At 39.7% G+C, this 14,279-nt stretch overlaps 1 protein-coding gene across 1 annotated transcript in view; it reads right to left on the reverse strand.

The window, feature by feature from the left end:
• LOC124606234 (venom carboxylesterase-6-like) overlaps window positions 1-14,279 on the reverse strand; it is a 97,753-nt gene that overhangs the window by 49,375 nt on the left and 34,099 nt on the right. The gene's annotated exons all lie outside the window — the stretch shown is intronic.

Consider the following 14,279-nt stretch of genomic DNA (forward strand, 5'->3'; position numbering starts at 1 on the left):
TGCAAACTAATTTACAAACGAAACTGCTTACTAAATAGTAATTTGTTCCAAGTGTAGTGGACCAATACAAAAGTGGACTAACAGAGGTGGCACAACGGGCGGCCCATCGCTTGAGCTCTTGGTGGCGTCTGTCAGTCGCTCAGTGTGATGCCTCCGAGTTACTATCGATCTCGTCTGCTGGCACTGATATTAAACACAAAGGATGGAGTGAAGGCTCCTGGCTGCATTTGATAGGGTGCGTGAAATTCCCCCTGTCAGATGCTAATATTGGAGTGGGGAATAATTACTGTAACTCGAATTTAAGTATAACTCTTTTTCCACGAAACCGTAATACTAGCCTCCTTAAGCAGACAAAGACACACATGGCCGATACCCCTCACGAAAACTGATTGAGCGGCATTGCTGTTTCCCTTACATAAACAAACCGCTGATTTGTCTGCACCATTTATGTAAATAAAAGGCTGTAAGATGCTTCTAGCCTTACGTAAACAAACTGGTTACTTGCGCTCCTGGTTGCGCTTATGCAAGTGAAATATACAACCAAATGTTTTTGACTGTATCTTAATTACAATAAATTATGACACAAAATGGCTGTCCTTCCCCACCCCATTCAGCAGCTCATTTGTGCTAAGGACATGTTTATACAAATCAAAGTTTCAGCATAATCTCAAATATCGTCAGTTGTTCATCCAAAAAAGGGCTTTCTCCCTACTCCTACTTCTCTACTCTATGGACACGTTCCTATTGGTGGGATCTGACCCCCACCATCAGTCACCCCACCTCTCTTTTGGGCGTGGTAGCCACCTCCATGAAATGGATTTGTCATTCATACTCTGTATGTCAGTCGACCTCCACTCCTATAGACTAATCATGCTACATTTAAATAGCGTGATGGGCACCAGTGTTATTTAGCATATATTCTGCTGCAAATTTTCCTTATACAGCTATTGCTAGAAGTTTTGGATTGGCTTTGCAACATCTGAATCTACCACTCATATTGACAATTTTTGTGGCAATTTGTTGCAATTTTGGTTCATATTTTCCCATTATACCAAATACATAGCAGTTTTTTGTGAGAAGTGGCTTTTAATGTTTACCAATAATCACAGTGGATTACTTAAGCAAAAACACTAATATCTAATGGTTTAATTTTTAACAAGGCAATGTGTTACAGTTTTGGAGCAATTAAGCTCCCCCCCCCCCCCCCCCCCCCCCCCCCCCCCCCAATGTAGGTCAAACAAATATCTTTTTTAGAATGTCATCCATAGGCACACATAAATATGAGACTTCAAATGTTTAACAGTTCATTATTTAAACAACTTGCTACATACCGTGGGAAAACAATTGTCTGCACCACTGCAAGGATGCCTTAAAGGAGTTTGACTGTATAAGATTTTAGCAGACTTGTAAATACAAGGACGAAAAATAAAAAATAATCTAAACAGTAACGTTAAAAATCTCATAACACAAAACCGCTAAATACACTGTAAAAAACAGTTCTCTACACTTTTTCTGCTAACATCAATCTCTGATATAGATGTGATGAAGCCAATTTCGTCTTTATTTAAGGCAAGCAAAATATTGGAAGACGGCATCGCGAGCTGTCCAGACTGTATCGTGTTGGGGCCAAACCAGCACATTCACAAAAAATGTTATTGAGCTGTACGTTAACAATTGCTTGAAGACGATTCCTCGAAATTATTTTTATCAGTTACTTACATTTAGGATATTTAGAGTATATGCGAAGGTTTGACACCTGCAGCTAATTAGTATTATGTGTTATTAACACATAAAAAGGTGAGATTTGGTGTCACAGTTGTTTTGGGGTTATGAAGTGACATTTTGAGTGACACTTTGTGTAATAATCAATAAGCATAAAACTGTAATTAAGAAACTTGTACCACTTGGTGCACTCCGCTACATGTCAGGCGTTAAATGTATATAAGGGGTGGCTGTTGTACTTGATATGTGTGTGTTTAGAGATGTTTTTCTGGGTAGACATTTGTAGGAAGAAGAGGAGAAAATGCTGCTGCTAGCACATTGTAGTTATTCTCGATGGGTGGAAGATCTGTATCACAGTTTAATGGTAAAGGAAAGAGCCCACACCAGGTCCGTCAAATAGTGAATTTACATATACATTTACAAACAGAATATGTAAAAAGAAAAACTACATACGAAAGGGAAATACGGAATATCTCCATTTACTGTATATATTAATGGAAAATAATCACATGATGCCCCATTTGCTGGAAAATAAAGCATTAGAAGCGCTTACTACATTCGTGAATACACTGCAGAAAATCTGGTTATAAATTGCCTCACACCATTTACATCTGCGTAAAAAAGGGTGGTTATATTGTGTCAACATATGATGGTATGGACAATGCACATACTGTTATTCCACAGTTCTTAAGGGAAATAAGCCATGTACCCAAATGACTAAAGCCAGTTCCTATTCAGGAAACTATCCCTTTATGTGCAGTTAATGCAGAAACTCTTCCATGAAGGATATATATAAACTGTTGCTCGAACAAGAAGAAACTGCCAAACACGTGTCAGAAAAGCTTTCTTTATACAGTGTATGGAATGGAGGATACAAGATATCTCCATTTACCTTAAATGCTAGTGCACGGTGATCACACCATGGTATGCTTATCGAAAATGACTGCCCCACGAAATACTGCTATTCCTTGTGAGACAAACTGACTTTTCCCTATATTATACATAGTCTCATACAATTTAAGGTACACACTCACAAAATCTATGGTAGATACGCCAAACAATCATACATTTATATGTTTCTAAGGGAGTTAGTTGTCGTTATTTAACGTTGTATACTGCACATCAACATTTTCTATTGAGACAAGTAATATCTTAGTACTTTGTCTCTTAACATGATGGCAGTCGATACAACATAATCATAAAACTCCGATATGAACACTGATCCACATTAAAGAATCGTGATTTCAGTGTAAAAATATATGATTGATAGACAATACCACCATTTGTCGGCACGGAATGTGTTTCATGGTGTTCATAACATCATTTTATTCCCTACAGAATACTATTGTTAAGACCCATATTACACAGTCCTGTGTCATTTGTTTGGTTGGTTGATTGATTGTTTTGGGGGAGGAGACTAAACAGCGAGGTCGTCGGTCCCATCGAATTGGATAAGGGTAGGGAAGACAGTTGGTCGTGCCCTTTCAAACGAACCAACCCAGCATCCGCCTGAAGCGATTTAGGGAAATCACGGAATACCTAAATCAATATGGCTGGACGTGGGTTCCTATCGTCTTCCTCCCGAATGTGAGTTCAGTGTGCTAACCACAGCGCCACCTCGCTCGATTATCATCTGGTAACAAGTGCTTTGCGAAGTGGGAATACCATGTTGTACACTCTGTTAACCTGGCAGACTCCGTTACGTAGTAGTTATAATTCATTATCCACTCCCATATATTTGTTCTGTACTACGCAGTTCTGTGTCATCTCGTAACAAGTGCTGTGTGCTATGGCAATAGCACTCCAGGGGAACTCGTACACTACGCTAACCTAGTAACGATTTGAGGCTCCAGTGAGAAGTATACCATGGAGAATATCAGAATTCATTGCATAACAATTATAATTCTTTTCGTACACCAGCATGTCAGAATCCTTTAGTAACATTGCACTAATTTATAGATACACTTAGCAAAAAGCATTATCCAATGGGAGCAATCGAAATTTGCAGGAGACGCTGTGAGCACGATATAAGAGAGGGATGATATCACATACCTATAATGTAAAAGATGAAAGACGATACATTCTAGAGACTTGATATCAAGACCAAAATACCATTGCTCCGACACGGAAGCACTACTTAGGCTGCATATTTGCAAAAAATTGGGGAGAGAGCATTGGAGACCACTTAAAAGAAATATATTTTCAGGCTGCGATTTGTAACCCTGCAATTAATATTTTGTATCTGATTCTGTAGAGGACTATCTAAATGTGTTGAATGCTAGTGACACATAAGTGTTATACTAAAGCACAAGAAACATATTTCTTCTCAGTCCATAACATTTCTCGTCACAATACTGTCAAATATAGAGGTACTACCAAATTAGGATTCGTTCCTATGAACATGGTACTGCACACGTCTTAAGAAAAATATGCAGTGTGTGGAACAGACCTAAGCAAGTCTCTATTAAAGATTTTGAGTCTAAAACATATATGTAGCACTGCTATTCAATATGCTTCAAATGGCTCTAAGGGCTATGGGACTTAACGTCTGAGGTCATCAGCCCCTAGACTCAGAACTACTTAAACCTAGCTAACCTAAGGACATAACACACATCCATGCCCGAGGCAGGATGCGAACCTGCGAACGTAGCAGCCACGTGGTTCCGGACTGAAGCGCCTAGAACCGCTCGGCCACAACGGTCAGCAGCACCGCTGTTGCAGCTTAAATTTTTCTATAGCAGTAGAGCAATACACGTGGCTTGCATAATGCCACTACTGGGGTAGTTGGTGGCAGTATGCATAAAATGGTACTACTGTGACAGAGTGAGTCACATTAGTTTATATGATACATGCATCGAGATTTACGATTAGGGAGGCATCTTCTAAAACACTCAGATACATGTCTTTTTGCTTAATGAGCATGCTATTAATCTGTGATTTACGTCTCAGTGGATGTTAAGAACAGCAAGTTCTTCATCATAGTATTTAAGCACAATAACAGATTTCTTACTGTGAACAAAAACTTCATCCAACCTTTGTACCAGTGATCAGCGTTATTTCCACACCCAATTGTCTGTATTATTTCGTGGAAAAACTTGGCTTAGTCATTCTAAAGCCAACACCAACATCGTCCATACCTCATAGTGCCCACCATCCAAGGATACCTTTCAGCGGTAACAGTTGGCTAGCATTGCCTTGTTTTTCACTTCAGTTGTCATATAGTAATGCCTGGGTGAGATGTGATGTTCAAATGGTTCAAATGGCTCTGAGCACTATAGGACTTATCTTCAGAGGTCATCAGTCCCCTAGAACTTAGAACTACTTAAACCTAACTAACCTAAGGACATCACAGACATCCATGCCCGAGGCAGGATTCGAACCTGCGACCGTAGCGGTCGCGCGGTTCCAGACTGTAGCGCCCAGAACCGCTCGGCCACCCCGGCCGGCAGATGATGTGATGTTCGCTTTGGAGTGATATGTCGCTTAGAAAAGACACTGAAGAAGATACTTTAATAAATATACGTTACTATAGTTCAATTCTTTTATCTTGGCGGCTCGCGCATGCCCGCCCAGACGCGGGAGATTGCTGCGTTGCCAGTTGCACACGACACACGTGCCAAGAGAAGCAGCGCCGTAGTATAGCATAGTTCGCAAGCATACGTTTAGGGGGGAGCGCGCAGTTCATGAAGTAAAGCCACCACGGCCGCATTAACCCTTTCGCTGCTACAAAGACGTGCTCCCTGCATTCTGCGCTGTGCGCGATTTTGTCACTGCACTGCTCGCCTGTGCAGACACATCGTGTTCCGACTGCTTTGACACTCTTATCAATCGATTCCACAAAAACTATTTGGCCCAAAAATTTGATTTTTACACATCTTCTTGACTGATACCTTCCCCCCATAAATGACTTAATTTTGTTTCGATGTTCAACGCAGTTATTATGCAGCATTAAATATAGTAAACCACTGCACGAAAATTTGAAGAGTTTTTAGAGGTAAAAGTCCATAGAGTATACTTCCCGTATGGTCCATTTTAGTTGCCACAATGTTGAGAATGAAATGTGGACAAGATACCTAAATTTCATATAAAATGTACTGTATAACGATAGCTCATTTAAGTACCACATAGGTGTCGTATGTAATATTGAGAAATATTCAGTCTTTCGCGACTGTAACAAAAGTTTTATTTACACTGAGCACGTTTGGCTTTATTTTAAAGCTCTGCAATCAATCAAAAGGAAGTAGACAAAATACATTAAACATAACTGTGGACTTACAAAAACATTAGGACTTGAATTTACCGTCTATCAGTGAAGTGCTCTGAGCTATGTCAAATATAATTTTTGTGTGTGGCACACACAAACATCATTTATTTGCTAAAACACTGATCTGCCAACACAAACGTTGAATATTGTGTTACCGCAGCAAAAAACTACGAAAGGTGACTTGGCAATGGAGGAGACAAAATACTGTCCACTGTACTTAAATAAATATACATCACTAAAAAATTTTCGTCCATCCTTCTGTCAAAATCGGAATTCTTTTATTATTTCCACTAGTGTCCTAAGTTACAGGTAAGCATACAGAATTTCTACGATTTACTCTAGGCATCTGCACATTACAGGAGAGCTGTGGTAACCTACTTTGCTGGCAATAAAATCTTTGTTCGAAAACCTTATCGGTATTTAGGAAAATAATGCACCCATTGCAAATTACAATTGCGCCAATGTGTATTGTATGGAGAGTACACTACAGTGCCAAAGCGACGATTTAAGCTTAACGTCACTCCGTGTCTTTAAAGAAATGCTTTTATAAGCAAAGGTATTAGTGGCGGCGTGGTAATTCTCTCTAATTTATAAAATACGAAGTGAATTAATTCCCTTCGGGGAAAGGACGTTGAGCAGTACTCGTCTCGTACGTATGACACATAGTCCACAATAGTCGACAACATGGATCTGTGATCTCAGAACTCCACACAGTACGCCCTCAGCCATAACAGAGTAAATACACCACCATACACACTTAATGATTATACTGGGCTTATTGTCCAAGGGTCGAAGTGGGAAGGCCGAAGAAGTGGCTGATTAACTTATGTGTAGAAGAAAAAATAGTTTTAGGTGAACGACCTCTTGTGTTTATCCTCAAGAGTGTTGTCCCCCATTCACGTTCCCAGCACCACATATTAACAAGGAAGGGGTGATCTTCACATTAACAATTTCCTGGGTGAGACGTAATGTTCGGTTGGGAGTGACATCTGACAGTAAAATGATACCAAGGTAGATACTTTAATAAGTACACACAACCAAATTTCCTCCATAAGTAGATTTAGAGTACTAGCACACATAAAGAAGAGACGCTCGTTAAATGTTCTAAAACATACATATGATTACAGATCTGTAATTGCGGATCACAGTAATAAAAAATGTCACAAATCGATCTGGGGTTTCCTGTGTGTGCTCCTTTAGGAGATAATTCCCCACGATTCCGTTAAATACAGATATTACCCATTTATTATTCGTTCCCAAAAACTGTCATTCCGCAGATCTGAGGAGAGAAGAACCTATGTGAAGTGGATTTAAACCATTCACTACCAAAGAGATTGCTCATTTATAAGGGCAGTTAACGTGTTGAGCGAACGTGAAAAAATACTGGAAATAGAGAAGGTGATAAAAATTGAATCTATGGCGAAAACAACAACAATAATGAAACTGTATACAGCTAATCGAAAAATATCAGGTCAGGTGTACTAATCAAAGTATAATAATTTGAAGTGGAACAACATGCCTATTTGACCGTTGTTCTGGAGAACTATCAATCCATCTTTCCCTATATTGTTGCCATCGACAAATGTTCCATTAAAGCTGCAGTCCTCAGAATTTAGTTTATTACATCACTTATTTACATAACTGTATTAGTTCAGACTGTTTCGGCCTAATTTTTAGTTGAGAATATACGATGGACCGCGAATTGTACATCTTGTTGTTCCATAGGTCTCAACATATTGTGCTGACTTAGAGAATAAATCAAGTGCTATTGTATTACACCATTTCTGGAAGCAGTAACTACACAAAATACCTATGAATAAGCATCAGGAGTGACCTACAGTGGAATAGTTATGTAAGCAAAACTATGTGCCTGGGTGAGAAAAATTTTAAGCAAATATAATTCATCCACAAAGAAAGTGATTTACAAAACAGTACTCGATTATTGCTACAGAGATTAGAGGAAAAAATATGTGATTTATTGTGATTTCATACAGGAAGAAATTTAGTATTGTTTTATTAAGTTATTGCCGAAAGTTGTAACTATCATGAAATACCCAGGAGTAAGTATCCACAGTGACCTAAAATGGAATGACTACATAAATCAAAACTAAATGTCTGACAGAGAAATCATAAGGAAATGTAATTCATCCACGAAAGAAGTAGTTTACAAAACACCACTACTGATAAAATCATGTTACGTGATGCAAGCTGTTCGCAGACGATGCTGTTCTCTATAGGAGGTATGCAACAGCTGTAGACTAGCGCTTTACGGAGAGTACTGACAGTTAGTACTCTGTAATGCAATAGAGCTGAACGTAAATAAATATAATGTACTGCATACAAATAGGCGAAGAGACCAGCTGCTGTTCTGTTACACTATTGACCAAAGAGCACAGTGGGAATTGTATGAAAGTAACCAATCAGACCAATGTAAAGTGAAATGAGTACGTAAAGAAGATAGTAGGAACAGCAGATGCTATGCCAAGGGGAATCTTATCAACGAAAGAAGCGATATACAAAACACTTGTTAGACCGATTTTTTAACGTTACTTGTGAGCCTGGGACCATTAACAAGTCAGATTAATAGAACATCCATCAAATAGTTATGCGTTTTCTCAAGGAATCGTTTGATTGGCGTAAGATGCTAAACGAACCTCAGTGGTAGACACTACAAGAGAGGCTTGGTGCAACAGGAGTGGTTCAGTGTTGCAGAAGTCAAAGCGAATATGATATGGGCGATATTTCCTCTCGTAAAATGACTGCACATTCTTTCCACGCGAAAATTTGCTAACAGAACTGGACGGATGCTAAATGGTAGTAGTAGAGGAAGATCCATCTTTGGAGCGGAATGTGTGAAATGGACTTGTTCATAAAGTATTTTTTGACACTTTTGGGTAGTAAAACGTGTTTAGCCAGTGAGAGAAAGCGTAATATGCTTTTGTGTTGGAGGTTCATGACCTTGGCGGTGGTAGTTGGTTTTTCGTGTCATTACTGGATAGAAGTCTCATCATTTTATTAAAATTTTCAGCCAAAGAACATTTGTGGAGGTCTATACTGGGGCACGTTGTTTAATACGTACTGCACATAAGGTATGTTGAGAAAAGACAATTTAAAAATGACTGTAATGGAAACTGGAACATCGCTGGCAGGAAGCAGTGTGCTACTGTGGTGCACTGGTATAACTGTCATTACACATTTAAATAGAGTACAGCTGACACATATGACTTCTGTATATCTCTTGCTATGGAGAGAATTATATCAGTGTCATGGAATGTTAATAACACCACATTTCTGGAATTACAGGTACAAAATTATTATGGTTTAAGGCTGTATAAATACAAGATCCACTGTGGACGTCTTCATCTCTGCCGAGTGCTCATTGGCACACAGGTTAGTAGCGACAGATCATACAATGAATTCTCCGTTGATGTGCCCATTGCCTCAATGTATATTTAGAGGGGGAACACTAATTCTGTTATTTCAAGTCTGGCCGTTGGCCGAGGTGCTGTGTCCTCCTCATGAATTGTGGCACCCATCGAGATTTCAACACACAGTGGAGTGAGTGGTGTGGCAGTGGCTTACAGCAGGAGCAGAAACTGTCTGCTACAGCTCCCCAACGTGACGTGAACCGAATGGCTGGAGAGGTCTTCACACGCCTTACTTGACTGAAATAAAGACGTAACTGTCCCCATCCTATTCTGTACCAGTGGTGGTGAGAGGAGAAAAAGTGTAGGATATTGTTTAGAGCGTAATTTAGTGATTCTTTGTCTTTGTTTTTTCATAATTGCTACAGGGATACTTTTATTAAATTTTCCGTTGTTGCTTACAAGTCTGCTAAGATCCCGAGTTCGAGTCTCGGTCCAGCATACAGTTTTAATCTGCCAGGAAGTTTCAATTCTGCTAAAATCTTATAATGTCACACTCTTCTAAGGTAGACTGGTAGTAATCTCATGGTGTGAAGGCCACTGTTTTTAATATGCTAATAATGTAAGGATAAGGTCCTTACTGTGAAACACAGAATCGGTAAACATTAAGCGTGTATTTACTTAAATAATTAACTGCGCTGTTTGTTATACAAGAAACTATTCGTGTATTAGTGCATTTCTTTAGATAATTAACTTTGTTATTTGTCAGTCAGTCTGTGAGGAATACAAAATTCAGATACTCCCACTGGTTAACTGAGGGTTTGCACAGGGCCTCCGACCTGAGGAATAGTCACACCTCAATCTGCAGCTGAACCTCTAGTTCTTATTGAGGATCGAAATGATTGTTTGATCACGCCTACATCTATACTTTACCAGAGCACAAGGAGAAAAACCATCGATTCTCACGACGTATCTGTGGTAGGCACAAAAGAAATATTTTTCTGCAGCCGGTAACCCTTAATGCAGCCAGGAAGTCGCACGAATTTGTTGGCAGCTACAGATCACGAGAATATTACGATAGAAATTTTCAGTTCCTTGTCGATCCATTACGGTCAATAACAAAGGATATTTCTAACCATTCCCTCAACTTCAGCATGATTCCAATGGTCTTGAAAAAGGGACTCATAAAACCTCTTGTCCAAACCGAATTTGCAAAAGAACCTTCTGACTAAAGCCATATTTTCATTCTATCACATTATCTAAGGCTTTAGAATACATCGATGACAGTCAGCTTACTAATTACAGAACGTCAAATAATCTTCTGGATCAATACCAGTCTGCTTTCTGGAAAAGTCGTAACACGATGAGTGTTTTTATAGAAGTGACTGACGAATTGCAACAAGCAATGGACAAACAACAGGCGACTATTAAGTGCTTTTTGGATTTCAGCAAAGCTTTCAACATTGTCGACCTTTGATGTTTTACTTGCTAAACTCAAATGTCAAAAGTGAAACCGATATTTCCTCGGCTTATCATAAAACGCCCATAGGACTAAGCGGAAGGACTGGACCCTAGGGCAAGGGGCACTCATCTTTTCTCAGTATTTATTAAAGTCAATGAACAGAAATAACAATTGTCATAAACTTCAAATGAGAACATATATACATGAAGCCCATCAGTTGGCTTTCAGTATCCAAGCAAATATAATAACTCTTCATGTGAGAAAGACAGTACCTTAAAAAAAGGTAACTTTACACAAGAACTGTAAATAGACGTATTTTGTATTAACAAATAGTGAAGAAATAACATTTACAATAATAAACTCCCAGTCAAAGAACATTTATACGCAAAGCCCATGAGTTTGCTTTAGTTACAAACAAATGTATAACAACTTGTCAAATGAGAAAAGTAATACTTTTTTATAGAAAACAGAAAACATTGCACGCCCAAAGGTCTATCGTAACTACACTTACAGAGAGCCTTAAAACCTTGCCCAAATATATTCGTTTTAAAAGCAAATGGTAACGTTATATACAGACTCTCAACTAGAGAGGCAATGACCTATATCGAACACTTCTCTTACAAATAGTCCCCAACTCACGGCATCTGCCAAGTGCGAACATGGGTGGAGTGGCCAACACGGGACACACCTGGCTGTGCTGCTCGGAACCGACTTATCGGCCCTACCGAAGGCGCGGAATACAGTAGGTGCGTCCGACTTCACTTACCGGGTGCTCCTCCCCCTCAAACGGTTAATTCAAAGGCCTGATATCGGGTGCGCCTGGGTGTTAACGGAACGTTTAGTTCCGTCAGATTCAAGAACAAGCGGGAACCCGAAGTTGTAGCCCAGACCCACAACCTATGCACAGATGTAGAACAATTACAGTCCAACAAATCGTGTGTGCTGACGCAGTAACAACACGCTACAATCAAATGACTAGAACACTGCTATGTTAATAAAAGCCAGCATCAGTCACTTAAAACAACTTTAAATAAAAGGCATTGCAGCAGTATCGCAAGAGTCAAAACAAGTTTCTACTGCTAAATTTAGCCTTCAAGTAACAATTAAACAAACTCGGGGTTGAGATATTTTAAGTAACCGATTGAGCTCACTTCCACTCGTGATGCTCCAGAAAAAAACATCAAATGATATTTTATCCCTACGACAATCGACCCCTTGGTGGAAGCCGACATTCAAATCTCCGCACAAGTGTCTCACGGAGTTAACGTACCTCGGTACATCATACAGTTTAAAATACACCAGACTTTCTGGAACAAACTAAACACTTAGATTTAAAACATTGTACTCAATAAGCCCCATGGATGGGGTGGCAAGGCAGAACGCCGATGCTACTAGACACCAAGCAACAAGAGTTCCGTGAGAATGGTGCAACAAATTGCGTAGGGTTCCACCACACATGGATAAGTAACAGATTTTCATAACCCAGCATTCGCTAATAGTTTGTCACAGGTGAGGTACACATGCAATACGCGAATCAGAAGGTGCATAGCCAATGGAAAACATGACTACAATGACGTTACCTTATCAATCCTGCGAAATCATCGTCCAACAACATCAGAGAAGCAGGTCGCCACTACAATCTCCCAACAAGAAGTAATCGATTAATGGCCACCAACTGCTTGGCTGCGCAGACCATGTCAGGACACAGCCGGTACAACTGTCGCCTGTATAATGCTTTTAAAAACGCCTGTTCACCGAACGGCTTACCTCCCCTTCTTGGGTAGTCGCACTGTCTTCTCACCACCTCCCAACTCACTCACGCTCGCCTCTCGATCCGCTCACTGTCGCGCGACCGACACACAAGCGCCGAAAGGTTAGCGTCCCTGAACAAATACCGATAGCCGCAAAGCCGGTATGGATCAAAAAGGCTTCTTCTAGTGCTGTAGAATTGCTCTACTAATACCTTGCATACCAAGAACAGTTTGTAATGTTCGGGACAGAAAGGGCACAATAGAGAAATACAGTATCTGGGGTCCTCCAAGGATCAGTATTACGCTTTTTACTTTTGCCATTATATCTCGATGATGTATCGACTATTATCTCCCACTTCAATTATCATTTACACACTGACGACCCTCAGCTACACCTAAGTGCAAACCCAACAGATCTGCAGACGGCCTTCGAGACTGTAAATGCTGACTTACATAGGTTTGAAACTTAACCCATTTAAAACGCAAACAATCTTACTGGCTTACAAAAGACTTATTACTCTTCAGTTCAACTGGCTTACAAAAGAGTTATTACTCTTCAGTTCAAATAATCTCTTCCATACGTAACCCTAAACAGCACAGAAATAACCTTTTCTTCCTCTGCAAAGAATGTGGTTATAATTCTGGACCATCACTTAGACTGGACTGAATCACAACTGCAGTCTGTAAGAAGGTGTCGGAATCACTTCATTCATTACGGAAATATAAAAAAGTATTTCCTCTCGATCTTAAAAAGAATTTCTAAATTCACTAATACTCTCCATACTTAATTATGGTGACCGTACTCTCCTAAAACTTTTGTATTAGAGCTCATGTCAGATGGGAATGGTGATGAATGCCTGTGTCATACATTTGTCATGTACGCTATTTGTACCATATCACTTCTACCTATGAAATTTTATCATGGTTGTGTGCTGTATCGTCGTCTCAGTCGCTGCACTTCTTCCTATTTATCTCAACGCTTACATTACTACCTGAACAAAGCAGCAGAAATACTCGTTGTCAACAAAGTGAAATCATCTCTTTTCCACTAAACAAAACTCTCTTGTTCTCTAAATCATTTACTGTACCAAAAACCCAACTTTGGAACAGTCGTTCATACAATATTATGGAAATTAATATCCTTACAAACTTCAAAAGACAGCTAATGGCCCACCTTCTATCACAATAGCTATTGCTTCTTGCAGCTCACACTTGACAACTCTCGCTTTTCTACAGTGTTCTCTACTGAAATTCTCTTCTTTCCTTGCAGCCACTGTCACTTTCATTTCCATGCTCTCCTCTGTCATTATCCTTTTAACTTCTTATAATACCAGCAAGGCTTCAAAAGTGCTAAACTAACCAATTCAATTCTTAAACAGTTATTCTCGTGGGGCAGCTACAATTGTATGCATCAATTTTGTAAAATGAAGAAACTGGATAACAGTTGTTGAATCAACCATCTTTTACTACATACACAACTGGTTGTGGAACAATGAAGGTTCCATCATCTGGTGCAAAAACTAATATCTTTCAGCATGTGAGGTCATCCTTATCCCAAAATTGTCTTCGAACAAAAGTTACATGTCAGACGGTTAAGAGGAGGGGGGGGGGGGGGTGATAAATTCTGTAAAAACCACTGTCCTGTGCCACCCAAAAACCACTAAGTCGGAACACTCTTCATCTGTGTGCTCCTGGTCGGGTGGCACAGGGCAAAC

The sequence above is a fragment of the Schistocerca americana genome, chromosome 3 (genome assembly GCF_021461395.2).
Source record: "Schistocerca americana isolate TAMUIC-IGC-003095 chromosome 3, iqSchAmer2.1, whole genome shotgun sequence".
Classification (NCBI taxonomy): domain Eukaryota; kingdom Metazoa; phylum Arthropoda; class Insecta; order Orthoptera; family Acrididae; genus Schistocerca; species Schistocerca americana.